The following is an 11542-nucleotide window of genomic DNA, read 5'->3' as shown; positions in this document are numbered from 1 at the left end:
GTTTTGATCTTTTCATGGGATTTGTTGACAATATGAAAAACACAGACTAATACCAGCCTCATCCCTCAAAAATTACAAAAAAATGACTTGATAAGAAGGAGATTTTTGAAGTGTGTCCAGCTCACAGCAGCACTCACACACACAACCACACACACACCCTGAGCTCCAGGTGTATGTGAGTGTGCATAACTCTGTGTGTGTGTGTGTGTGTGTGAGAAGTGCCGAGCAGCCTCAATCCTCCGGCTCAGCCACAGAGAAGCCAATCTCCACATCCAATTATTTGCTTCTCAAAGGCAGACAGATGGAGAGAGGGGGAAAACAGAGAACGAGGTAAAGAGACACAGAGTCAGAATTAGAGCGAGAGAGGGAGTCTCTTTGAGTGTCTGAACAGGGGGGAATTAATTAGGATGAAAAAGAAATGGAGGGAAGAAAAAGTCTCTCCTCCGCTCGAGTCCGGAGAATAGTTTCACAATTAGTCAAAGTCCCAAACAGAGCCTGTGGACACAACTGTGGAAAGCGAGCGAGCTAGAGAGTGTGCTGGAGAGAGAGCGAGAGAGATGGAGATCAAAAACCAAATGAAAAACGCCAAAAGGGACACAAGAGCTGAAGTTGTTAGAGAAATGATTGGCAAGAGCATGTTATATATGTTTTTGGTCTTTTTTTCTTTTTGTGTCTCCGTACCCTCCTAAGGCGAGCGCCGGCCGTCCTGCCTTCTCAGTCCTGTTATTCTTTTATCAGTCCTCCTTCTCCTCTACTTTTTCTCTTTCTTCTCCTTCTTCCTCCTTCTGCCCTCCGTCGTCCAGGATATTCCATCAAGTCTGGCTCATGGTGAATGGAGGCATCGCTCTGCTCCGAATACACTTCAGCTTTCACTATCTTCTCCTCTTTGACTCTTTTCTCCGTTTTCTCCTTTCTCTTCTCACTGTCGTTGGCCGGAGCATTTTTCTTTCTTCCCGGCAGCAGTGACACACAGCGTAGGGGGGGTTGAGGACGAGGAGGGGTGGAGAGAAAGACAGAGAGAGAACAAAAAAAAAGAGAAATTGAGGGAGGGAGGGAAAAGAGCAAGTGTAGGTAGATGGAACAGCGAGCGGGGAATGACGGGAAGAGGCAGGTGGAATGGGTAGTGACACATCGCGGAGGTGTGTGTCTGCGTGTGTGTGTGAGTGTGTCAGAGCACGGGGGCCGTCCTTCTAACCGACACACACCACCAACGAGGAAGAGGTGGAGGAGGAGGAGGAATGGATGGATGGATAGAAAGATAGGTGGATGGAGGAATGGATGGAGGGAGTGATTCAGCAAGCGAGCCACCTCCTCTCCTCCTCCCTTACACACACAGACACAGACACACACACACACACATTTGCTTAGTTCATTATTATTCACTGGATTTTGCTGTGATACGCATGGCTAACCTACTCACGGAGACAGAGCGGAGCCCTGAACTGAATCCTAATGGAGGAGGGGAGCGGAGGATGAGGAGGAGGAGGAGGTGGAGGAGGAGTGTGTAACAGGCGAGCAGGTGTCCCCTTGACGTCTATTGTTCCCCATCAGTGTGTGTCTATGTGCATGGGTGTGTGTTCAGATCTGTGCAGTGTGTGTATACCTACGCACGATTAGGAGCACGCGAGCTTTTTCTTGTGGTAAAGTAACTGGAACGATCCACACGTGCATCTGTTTCAGCTCCAAGCTCCACTTCTATTTTGAGATTTAAAGCGTTGTTGGCCAAAATTTCAACTTGAAAAGAAAAAAAAATGTTAAAGATTCAGTGTCTCCCTGAGAATTTCCCTGTTTGGAAGCTGAGAAAGTGTCTGGAACAGAATTTATACCACCTTGGTTACAGACAGCTCAGATCTGCTGTTCATTAATTCAGTATGAGTCAGATAGTCAGAAACAAGAACAGTCAGCATCGTTACTATCCTGTCAGATCAGACTGATACAATTCAAATGACATTTTCAAAGTTATAACTTATCCTGTTTTTTTTTTGTTTTGTTTTTTTTTGTTTTTTGACTGATGTCACAGTGATTGGGGCAAGAAATGAAAAATAACTCTTGTATAGGAGCAGATTTATCTATCATCTATTATTTGTGTGAACAAGTGGACAATCTGTGTGTAAATGTGTAATCTGTACATATAAAACACATTCCACAAATTCAAAATAAAGGTTTGTAAACTCAGGAAAATATCTTACTGGTACCACCCTGCAGCTGATTATTGTTTGGGTTGTTATCTTGTTACAGCAACAGCCAGTCAACTGGGACATGACACTGGGTGCACGCCAGTCGATCAGATAATGCTTCTCTATCTTCAGCTTTTATAGTAAATATCCAGTCAAAGTTAAACATAGATACATAACAACACTGTTAAAGTTACACTTGCAAACTGAGATGTTAGAAAAGATATTTGTTCAGAAAGACTAAATGAAGAATTAAAGGGATGAGTTAGCTGGCCTTCAGTGGCTGTACAGGACTAATGAAGATAACTGCCAACTGATTACACATATAGAAAATACCAATTAGGCTGAAAACAACAAATGAACTGAATGATTACAATAAACATAATGGTAAGTAAAATAAATGACCCAAATACCCAAATGATTGGTATGAAATCTGGGTTGTTTACAATGTTTCTTAGTTATATTTAGTAAGTATAAAACCCTGCACCCAGCTTTCCTTCCCCCAGCCCACAACTTTAGGGCGGTTAATGCAGCCTAACTTAAGCGACGCAACCTTACTAAGTACGGTGCAGGTTGACACAGACATTGTAACTACTCATCTTTCAGATTTTTATATGAATGTTTCTATACGTTGACAGGCCCTCAGTGGCTAGATAACTGCCACCTGAAGAAGCCGCGCAAACCCACTGCTGAAAGTTGCCCACAAGCATCCTTGTGCCTTCACTTTAAATCCTCAAACTTAAATGTCTATGAAAGTGTGTGCTAGATAATACTATATAGTAATACTCACTGTTTCATAGCTCATAGAAAGACAGCATGCTCTTACTTTGAAGTGCAGAAATTACATCATCAGCAGGCGATCACATTTACACAGGGATTGTCGATCTGTTCACACAAATAATATTTTGGGCTCCAAAATGCAGAAGCACCAGGCTTTTTAGGAGTATGCACCCAGAGAGCAACTTTCTGAGGAATGAATAGCTTGCTATCTCTAAACATGGTATCCAGTTCTCCTTCTCTTCACCAAGAGTTTTCACATTGAATGTGTGCTGCACCACACAAAATGATGCTGTAAGAGGTCAGAAAAATCCACGGTGAAACATATTAACTGATTGTTTAAACAGAAAATGTAAATTAAGTATGTTTTCATGGCAAGCTCTGAGATCTGTAGCTACCATGCGATGTTGGGACCAATTAAATTGTTTTATTTTACTCCATGGGGACACTTAAACAAGACTACATAGGTTAGATACAAACATCAATTAGATGGACTATAACTAATCAGTCTAGATTATAAAATGTGTTCTCCATTCACAGACTGAAAGTGCATTTTTGGTGTTATGTGTCATTCTGTGTTTTTGTTTTGTTGTGTGTCTGTCCTATGTCTTTGTGTGACAAGGTGGGCTGGGTCTATACAGGTGGGTCCACACTGTCTCTCAAATCCCTGACACAAGATCCAGCTTGTGCCTCTCACGTTTCTTGCTATTGGGAGAATAGTATCCTCGTGAAAGAAGCAAATTCCTTCAGCCAATGACAACAGTGGGTGGAATACTACTTACCAGATTCTGGTCCCTGCTGGTTACCGTACGTGGATACCGACTCTAGTTTGGGTCACCTAGGGATATCTAAAACCTATTATTACATATTGAAGCATTTCCTCTGGCTTCTTCTGGTTTGAAAATTGATGACCAGTTGGTGGGCAAACCAAACCATAACCAGTTGATTCCTAAAGCTCCACTCCATCCCAACCCTGTGACGGGGCAACCATTTGAGAGACTCATTGACTATGTTGGTCTATTGCATAGGTCAAAATCTGGCCTCACGTATCTCCTGACTGTAAAGTGTGCTGCTCAATACTAATAGTAACACCATATTAACACCCTAATAGTAACACCACACCCAACACCACACCACGTAAGGGTACGCCAGGGGGCCCTGGAGTACCCTTACAAACCCTTATACTATGTTGTGTACCAATTGTCTTGAAACTGGTAAAGAACAGGATGAGTACATAACCCTTCTTCTCCTCCTTTTTGCAATCAGAGAAACTGTTAAGGATTGTCTGGTTTCAGTCCTGCACAATTTCATGTTTGGCCACACAGTTTGAGACCCATTACAACTGCCACCTTGGGAATTTTGCCCAAGTAGTCCCAACTGTAAGGCACTCAGGTCTGTTATATTATGAGGGAGGAGATGTGGTCCAGAGTAAAAAAAAACAAACAAAGGAACAAATTATTCAATACACAGTAAAAACACCTTACACATGGGTATGTCCGAAGGATATTAGCTGCTGAAATTAGGCAACCGACATCTAACAAACAATAATTTCCAGCAAAAAATTAATTAAACTAATAACCAAAAGCACATGTTAAATAAATTATTTCAGCAAAGGGGAGGGGGCTAGGTAACAGTTAACCCCACAGTCCATTCAGCCATCTGCAAATTGGGCCCAAGCTAAAAGGACTGGCAGTTAATTCAAAAAACGCAGAGGATTGTGCTGCTACAGCCCGCTGGCCCAACAAAGTTGAAGCCAGAACACCGAGCAATCGCAAGCCTCACTGGCAAGCGAAGCCACAGTGGAGACAAGCAGGCAGAATCACTCAATCCAGGCAAAGCAGCAGTGTTTCTTACTCCACGTCGCTGAAGCTCCCCAGCGAAACAATCACTTCAGGCTGCTTCCGACCACCTGAGGGAGAGGAGAGGAGGACTCCTGCCTGCTCAGCAACAGTGGAGGCTGGCAGAAACCAGCAATTCACTCACGGCACTGGGAATGGACCCGGTGACAACATGGAAGACGGAAGTGGGGTAACCAGGAAGTGAAGGCCTCCGATCCAAGAGCAGGAGAGAGTCATAATGGATATCGCACCCTTTTATAGAGTGCCCTCGTGCAATGATAGGCTAATGAGAACTGAGATGAAAATAAGGAAGTCAATCCTGCATTTGGAGCAGGGATGAAGCATCATCCTGCTGTTCTACTTTCATTCTTATAATTTAAGCCATCATGGACAAAAAGTTATCAAAGCAATAGTTTGATATTTGTATCCGGTGTGATCATTACCTCTCTTCTGTCTGTATGGTAAACATGAAGCTTTTGCCAGCTTAGGAAGACTAAAACTGTAAGTAAGGATAAAGCAGATAGTTTAAACTTTAAGAACCACTAATTAACGTATTGATAAGGGCGCAGTGGCTTTGTTGATCATGTCATCACTGTGGATCAAAGACCCAAGGCGGCAAGAAAATTATTCCAGTAGCAAAACTCAGTGAAAGTACATGTTTACACTTTGATATTCTGGGTTTTCGAATGGATCACATAAACAAGATAGGATGTGTTAATTAGTAAGCTTTAAACCAGCCAGGCTAGCTATTCCCCGCTGTTTCCAGTCTTTAGCCTCAGCTGAGCTAATCAGCCGCTGGTTTTCTTGCTCTGAGCAAGAAAACAATAAGAATATTTCTGGAAATGTCAAACGCTGTGTCACACATAACACATATGTTATATAGTCTGTTTTGATGAGAAGAACAGACAGCAGCTTGGAGGAGAACCAGGAGGAGAATATGCCGGTGCAGAGCAGCAGCTTTCATTAGTTGTTGTAACACTTCAGGAGGAAACAGAAAATATACTCGTACTATGTTTTCACACTACAAAACTGTGGTTGGTACAACAGCTACTGTTACGTTGTGAACAATCAGATCATGTAATTTTGCTGTATGGGTATATGTTAATGAGATTACGTAGCTGGCAGGCAAGCACCAATTAGGTGGAATTAATCAATTTAGGAGACAAAATGTGCTCTAAAAGCATTTGTTAAGCACCTGTTAAAGGCTGTAAGAACTGCTAATCTGCTAATGGTTACAATCCCCTTCAGCTGTTCACCTTTTCTTGACAAACAAGCGTACTGAGTTTCCTGATCATATTCAAACTTTCAAAGTGTACATACACCTCTGGTGTTACTATGGCAACGTACGGTATTTAAAAATCTCACTTGAAAATTGCAATTGCAGTAAGGCTTAATGATCCCAAATCAGGAAAATGGGTTTCGATTTTGTTTTGGGATTTTTGTTAACTTTGAGGAGTAAAATAAAAGCTGCAAAAATATGAAGTCATTCACTGCTGCCTCACAAAAGATGCACCCCCAGCTTCACAAGCCAGTAAGAATTTGATCTGGTTTCCAAGACTTTCTCACTTGCTGTCTGTACTTAACAAGCTGTATAAAACTCATAGTTCAGGTGTATTATTATATTGTTAATCAGTTGATGAGCTGCAACATTACAGAAATCCCATATTTAAGATGAGTATCAAGGTCCAGTGCTAAACATGATTAAAGGAGTTTATACATGTGTGTATAAACATCTTGCTGGGTTCATTTCATAGGGGCCTCACATGCCCCCACATGAACTCGGTTCTCACAGTCTGCCATTAATCAACTTCCTGCCTGAACACTCAGCAGTTATAGTGCGCCACTGGACAGCAGCAGTGACCCATGACGTAATGTTCTCAATAAAACCTGCAATCACCCAAAATTCTCCCCCTCTGTGCTGTGCCCCACACACTGGTGGGAAAAGAGATACCCCTTTTTCTGCACAACAAAGGACAAAGAACAAAGACTTCTTACATTACTGCTGGCCATGGTTTTATTGTAAGATAAGCTAGTTTTGGTCATCTGCTAATTAGTTTCAAAGAGAAAGAGAAGGTGATCAATTCCCTTTTATTTCCAAATGTCAACAACTCTCTGGAATCCCTCCATTGATTCAGACACATTGGACCCTGCCAGAGATGCAAGCTTCGACCCAGCTGACGAGCTGGGAAAAATGGGACTGCACGCTTTCATCAGCCTCTGGATCTGCTCGACACTACATGGTAGAACACGTGTGTGTGTGGCTCACACACACCTTCTCATTCAGTGATACATGCCCACTGCTCCTGTCTCCCTCCTGTTCTCTCTCTGACACTATACTCTCTGTATATCAGATATGTACACTATTAAGTCATGACTTTAAAACACGTAACTGGTTTTAATGTTTAATGTTGTTTATTAATAGTTTAGCTTTTGAATTCTTTTCTTCTACCATCACAAAATACTGTGGTTGATTTGTTTGATTTTAGACCACAAATGATCCACAGTAAGCTTGTAAGCAGACTGAGACCTTCTTTTTAACAGCCTCAGTCTGGTTTGCATGAGGGTTTGAACATCAGCTTCCTCAGCCTAAATGAGCCGCACTGACTGCACAAACACACCAGAATTTGTTTTAACCGAGCAAAATATTTCAGGTGTGAAAACTTCCAAACAGGCTTGTTGTTACACACTTACTATTATAAATGCAAGGAAATGTGCTGTTAAATGTGTTCAGTATCTATATCAAATTGACAGTGGTAAAACTTAACATACATGAAAGATTTCATGTATGCGAGGTCTGTGTGTGTGCCTCAGCCAACTGAAAACACAAAAAAATGCTCTTTGTGTCTCTGTGATTAGAGGTGCAGTTTCATAAAACAAGTACTGAAATTGTAGCGCATCATCTGATGTGCATAAATACATCCACAGCTGAGCCACTCAGAGTATGCAGGATTGTTCGGAGCCACCGAATTAACAAACAGGTGCAAGTGCAAAATATTGGACTTTCAGCCAACAAAAATGGCTGTGGTTCCCATGTCAAATAAGTTTCCTCAGAAGAAAAAGCACCCTGGCATATAAGAAGTGATATAATTTTGTTTGTGGGAGCAGAGGCTGTGTCCAGAATAAATAAAAGAGTTGTTTAGTGAGCCACAGAACCCAATATCTACAAAAACTCAAAGGTCATCAAGAGATAGTTCAAGAGAAAACAACATCACAGTGCTCTCCACACTGTATGTTTGTCAAGTGATGCCAGGAGAGTTCATAAAAGCACCACAGCACTGAGCCCTGGGCCCCTGTCACATGTGTGAAATGTCTGAAAGTCAACTGTGTGTTGTTTGCCATATGTCCTGATGGCTCATTACATTACACATCCACATCAGTGCTGTTAATCCCAACCCCATCTGTCTTACATGAAGGGATGCACTTTACTGATGGATTAATTTAATTGGACTTATTTAACCTGAGCCATCCCTTAGACTCACATTATTTGCTTTCTTATGTTGGATGTGCTACATAAGTTTAGGTCTAGTCAGAGAGCTCATGTCACAACAGGAACAGTTGTTCTTGTGGAGCTTTAAAGTCTGCAGGATGAGATACTGGGCTTCAAGCAAGAACATTCTCCAACACAGTTTTATTCTTATCCTAATCTCCTCTCCTTATTTTCCGTGAGGTTTACTTGTACAAGTGTTACAAGTCACATTTGGATTCAACTTATTTGCAGCTGGATATGAGTCTACCACTGAGCTTTGCTGTTAATTTGTCCCAGTGGCCACTCATGGTACTGCAACGGAAAAAAAACCCCCAGTGACTCAAAAAGCAATTCACCACTGTAAAACAAAAAAGGCCTAAGCTGCAAATAAGGTCAATTTTTCCTCTCTGTATTCTACATTTTTAAACACTCGAGGTTTAATAATTGTTTAAAAAACAGGTATGGAAAGTCTGTCGGCCAACAAGAGTACATCAACAAGCAGATGCAGGTGCTGCAAAGTGTGGACTACAGATCTACACCCGGAAGCTAGAAAACTTTTTTGGCCAACTCACAATTTTGCGCCATTTTTGAATTTCTAGTTCATATAATACATCCATAATTGTTATATAAGGCCACCTGTTTCATTCACAACAATGCCATGACAGTAAAAAGAAAACTGTGGAACTTTAAGTCATGTTGTTGCAAGTGTCAGTGTGTTTAAGGGATGCAAAAAAAAAAGAGAAGTGGCCACATTATGTTAAAACACCTGTATAACATAATCATCTAAAACCATCCAGTGTTATATCCCTGCCAAAATACTGTCCATGTGAAAATTATATTGATATTGATTTATTAGATTTTTTTCTTGAAGTCAGTTCATTTTTGTTGCTCCCACACATGGCAGTGACATTTATTCTGTGCTTGTTCCATTTTACTACTGATCTTTGCCCACTTTCTGTACTTTTACACTTTGTACAGTTCTATATAGTAGTAGACTCCCTCACTGTGAAATCCTGCCCTAATGTTTCTCCTTCATCTTTTCTTAATAAGGTTTTGGTGGGTGGTTTTCCATGTTTTCATCGTGGGTTTAAGGCTGTTGGGTGCCATTTTCATTTACTGTTTTATCATGTAGGCGTTACCAAGCCCCCTGAGATTATAACAGTTAGTAAGAGCCATGCGAAGATGCTTATTTCTTCTAGCACAAACACGACTAAAGCTTTCAGTTTCTGGCTAGGTAAAATAATAAGAAAGGCCCCTAAAAAATAATTCTAACGTGTTTATAACAAGACACCACGTGCTCCGTTAAGCTGCATTTTTTATCATCTTCTCTACTCACTATTTGTCTTATTCTTATCTCCTGCGTGCTCTCTGCTACCGCGTCGAGCCGATATCCCCACAGGGGTCATTTAAGTCTCATCTCGTCTGACCTAACCGAATCTGCAGTCCAGTCAAGGAAACAAGTCAGTCGCCTGACTTAACTGTTGTCATCTTTCCTCATATCGTGACACCTTAGTGACACCCGGAGTGGCACTGAGCGTCGCCTTCACCAGCCTCTCCCTTTCAATCACGCTTTCAATTGCAATCGTCTAATTCTCTGCTGGCATGTCGGTCCGTAGCGGGGATATGAGATTTGTCAAGTGCGCGACCAGGGGAGAACCTGCATCATGTAATGCGTAGACACACGCTATTTCCTCAGCGCATGGCCTGCAATTCATTTTATAAATGTCAGATGACGCTTGGCAAGCCATCTAACCCCACCGGCCCCACTCCCCCCGCCCTCCCACAGCCTGATGGGTAATATTCTTATTAGAGATCATTTTGATTGGCTTCCTCTGCCCTTTTCATTGTCAGAGCGACAGGGAAGGGAGGGATGCTGAAGTGTGTGTGTCTGAATATGTGTGTGCATATATATCCATATATATATATATTGCTATGCACACACGTGTGTGTGTGTGTGTGTGTGTGTGGCTGGATGTTGTTGAGATTTTATGTAAACAGAGATTAGAAATGCAATAAACCTGTCACATGGTGAATGCTGCTGTCATGGCGTCAACCTGAGTGCACTCTTATCTACCCATTTTACAGACACACACACACAAACACAAATGCACACACACACTTACACACATTTGATAAGGAAGGGGAGAGAATTACAGCTGGATACTGAGCATCTTAAGCCATCCTGACTCCCATGTCATGCTGTTGGAGTACCAGCACAGTGAATGTGTGTGTGTGTGTGTGTGTGTGTGAGGAAACAGTGTCACAGTGGCTATTGAAGAGGCAGCTTGCTTCCCTATTTTTTGTGGTGCCACAGCTTATTTCACGGCCCTCCGTCTGCTGTTTGTATGTGAGTGTGTATGAGAGGCCTCCCTCTAAGAGTCATTTGCCATGCCTTTGGTACATGATTGTGTGTGTAAGTGTGTGTTCGTGTACATGCATGTGTTTGTACCATGGCCGAGGCCTTGATGGGTCCCTAGACGCAGAGGATGAGTTAGCCTCTGCCCTGGTTTCCATGGCAGCTGCTGGCTTTATTAGACTCTCACTTTAGCCCCCACAAACATGCTCACACTTTTTCTCTCTCTCTCACAGACACACACACACACACCTCATTGTACACTGACAGGGCTACATTGCCACCCCACCCCGAGGCGCTCACATTTTAGAGCAGTTAAGAAACTTGTCAGGAATGAGAGATGGGCGATGTGTGGCTAAATGAAGCGCAATGGAGAAACCGTCACACGATTTCACACTTGAGTAGCCTCCGGCTCTGCTGCCTCACCACACACACACACACACACATACACACATTCGCGCAAGCACACACAAACACAGAGGCAGGATGAGATGAGCTTGAAATGAGAGCCAAGGTGAACATCAATACAGCCCTCCATATCTACGCTTGGCAAGAACCATTCTAGATCAATATTCTCCAGACCAAACCAATGTCACATTCTGTATGCTGCAAGCCAGACAGCATTAGAGCCAGTCCAGCCAGCATCAGTCAGCTCCGAGCCATCCGTCCAGCCACTTACATGGCTCATAACATGCTTCATAAACGCTGTAACCACCTCCACACATACACACACACACACACACTACGCTAACATTCAGATCTGATAAAGTGGTTAACACTGTATTTGGGGATCATCGTAAGTAATATACCTCAACAAACACATTATCAGACTTTTTTAAAGTTGTTACGTTGGTCACCTTACCCCAGATGTGCTGTTACAGATCAGGGCCCTGGACCAGTAAATATCTTAAATCTCAGGCATCTTCTGGGGCCC

This window comes from Toxotes jaculatrix, chromosome 3 (assembly GCF_017976425.1).
Source record: "Toxotes jaculatrix isolate fToxJac2 chromosome 3, fToxJac2.pri, whole genome shotgun sequence".
In the NCBI taxonomy this organism is placed as follows: domain Eukaryota; kingdom Metazoa; phylum Chordata; class Actinopteri; family Toxotidae; genus Toxotes; species Toxotes jaculatrix.
This window is presented reverse-complemented; position numbering follows the sequence as displayed.